Source organism: Physeter macrocephalus, chromosome 13 (genome assembly GCF_002837175.3).
Source record: "Physeter macrocephalus isolate SW-GA chromosome 13, ASM283717v5, whole genome shotgun sequence".
In the NCBI taxonomy this organism is placed as follows: Eukaryota; Metazoa; Chordata; class Mammalia; order Artiodactyla; family Physeteridae; genus Physeter; species Physeter macrocephalus.
Window position 1 is genome coordinate 22,698,570 of NC_041226.1, and position 2,973 is coordinate 22,701,542.

Genomic DNA, 2,973 nt, shown 5'->3' on the forward strand with positions numbered 1-2,973 from the left:
ATGGAATATTATTCAGCCATAAAAAGAAATGAAGTTGAGTTATTTGTAGTGAGGTGGATGGACCTGAGTCTGTCATACAGAGTGAAGTAAGTCAGAAGGAGAAAAACAAATACCGTATGCTAACACATATGGAATCTAAGAAAAAAAAATGTCATGAGGAGCCTAGGGGTAGGATGGGAATAAAGACACAGACCTACTAGAGCATGGCCTTGAGGATAGCGGGAGGGGGAAGGGTAAGCTGGGACGAAGTGAGAGAGTGGCATGGACATATATACACTACCAAACATAGGGTGGATAGCTAGTGGGAAGCAGCCACATGGCACAGGGAGATCACCTAGGTGGTTTGTGACCATCTAGAGGGGTGGGATAGGGAGGGTGGGAGGGAGGGAGACGCAGGAGGGAAGAGATATGGGAACATATGTATAACTGATTCACTTTGTTGTAAAGCAGAAACTAACACACCATTGTAAAGCAATTATACTCCAATAAAGATGTTAAAAAAAAAAAAGTGACCATAGAGCTCTCTGTTACCGCTCAAGTTCTCATCCAGTGACAGGGGAAAAACGGAACCAATTTCAGTTCGGGGATAGTAAGAGACCAAAGGAAAGCTGCATTCTGGTTATATCCTAAGGATGGTGCCTGTCCAATGTATGGGTTACATGGGGAACTTTTATCTTTAAAACTGGGAAGGTACTTTTAAAAGAGAATTATCACGTGGACATACAAAACTGAAAGGTATACGTGAAATCTCCGCCCTCAGAGAAGCACAGATGTAGGACAGTCTGTAGTTGATGAGGTTTGTTTTGGAGAGTTTTCTTTACTGTTCCAAAACAGATGCCCCCCGAAGGAAGGCAGCAGCTGTCTCACTGACTGAAAAACAAACAAGTGAAACTGTTCGAGGATGCAAAGATCGTACAGGAAGGACCCCTCCCCCCCCAAAGGGGCGCATAAGACCTACCTCACAGGTATACTATGAAGATTAACTGCGCAAACATACTGGAACGTGTCTAACACACAGAGCAGGTTTTCAGTCGGTAGGTTGTGGTTTTCCTTCAGAGACTTCATGACGTTCCAATGGTGTTGGATTATGTCGACTCCCTCTTCGGGAGCTTCATCCGTGTTCATATGTAAGAACCGTTTCCCTTTCCACTCTTGCTGATGAATGTCACAATGGAAGCCTTAGAGAGCCTCGGTTAGGGGAACAGCGGGAACCTTCTAAGACCCTTTGGCCGGTGGGGAGAGAGGAGGGAGTAAACGAGAACCAGAACCAGCTTTTAAGCGGGCTCCCACGTGTTCGGCGCTCGCGAAAACAACTTCTGTGTAGTTTAAGCCGCCACGAGGCCACCGGCACCGCAGCTCTCCCACCCAGGCTGCCCGAATAACTGGCTCTTTGTGCTTCCTCATCCACGGGGCCGATTGTAAGGCAGAAACTGTGTCCGGAGAGATGCTGCTTCCAGCCGAGACCGGGCTGGGAAACCGCCGGAACCTTCCCTCAATCACGCCTGCCGGCAATGAGGGACTTTCTCCGGTTTTTAAAAGTACGTGCACAGACCACCATCGCCTACTTTCAGTGACACGAATCCTGCCTTTTACCGTTCAGTCAACAGAACCTGGACTGTTGCAGGCTTCCAGGCAGCCCTGCCTCCTGTTTCTTGAGAGGAAAGGGAAAGTTTCTTGGGACGGGACGGGGCCTGCGTACGGCCCTGCACAATGCGTAGGGGAGAGGGACACATCTCGGGCGCTGGGGACATCCGGGCTTGGCGGCCCAGGGGACGCGGCCCGTGCGTTTCCTCAGGCGTGCGGGTCGGCCCGGGTGCCCCGCGGCTGGTCAGCGGCCGCCAGGGACCCGGCGCCCAGCCCACTCCGGCCTCTGTGGAGGCGCTTTTACGTCCTTCCAAAGGAGTGTCAGTCCTTTGGTGGTCTGTCCATTTCTTGTGAGAAATTATGAATAATGACTCATCAATACACCGGTGTATACGTGGTGTCTAAGACTGGATGAGGTCATAAAAGACGCGAACATGGAAGAAAACGAGATTCGAGGGCGCTCCTCAACGCGCGGAAGAATAGAGGGCGGGCCGGAAGGCATCTCCGCATGCGCAGAAGCAGGTCTGACAATGGTTGACGGAAAGGGCGGGGCGGGAGGAAGTTGAGCTTGAAGACTTAATTTGTCTAGGTTTGGGCCGACGTTTGTCGTTTCCCACATGGTCTAGCGGTTAGGATTCCTGGTTTTCACCCAGGCGGCCCGGGTTCGACTCCCGGTGTGGGAAGTGCTGAGCTTTTAGAACAAAAGAAAACCAATTCAAGCCCCCCCATAACTAGGTAGAGAGGGATTAGGCTAGTGTTTTTAGGAAAAGCTGTAACCCCATTTCAGAGCAGCCAGGAGAGACTGAAGCTGGAAGGAATCAGGGTTTACCCTGAAGCGGGCGTCGGCACACAGCCCACCCAAACCTGGTCCGCTGGCCGGAGCAGGAGGAAAGGAAGTAACTCGGAACAGTGCCAAGTGAGCTTTTGAAATAAGTCTTTAAATCTGAGGAGCAGGGAGCCAACCGGTCCCGTGCTAAGATATATGTTTCAGCTGGTTTTTCTGCCTAATTTCTCCTTGTACTGTGAATATGGAATATTGGAATATTGGAATAATGACCAAAAAGTGCTCTTCTGTGAAAGAAAAAGAAAAGCTATATTGTAGGACATCATAGGGCTTTTAAGTTGCCTAAAGCCATTCCTTTGAGAAGGACAGCAAGATTTCCAGAAAAGACATATTATTAAGGGCAGAGTAGTTCAGGGTACAATCAATTGTGTTTGTGATTCAAAGAGCTCACTAAACCAGTTATTGCGGGGGGGGAGGGGAGGCGGTGAGGGAGGAAAAAAGAAAATTAGGTTATTACAAATTTTGAGGAGTGAGGCAATGGCAAAAACAGCACTTTCTTCTCATGCCCTAACATAGTTATTTGACACATTCTGTTGAAAAAACTT

General features: G+C 49.2%; 1 non-coding gene across 1 annotated transcript; it reads left to right on the forward strand.

The window, feature by feature from the left end:
- Window positions 1–2,195: 2,195 nt before the first annotated feature.
- TRNAE-UUC (transfer RNA glutamic acid (anticodon UUC)) lies at window positions 2,196–2,267 on the forward strand. The gene has a single exon. It is a non-coding gene; the product is annotated as a tRNA-Glu (tRNA).
- The last annotated feature ends 706 nt before the right edge of the window (window positions 2,268–2,973 follow it).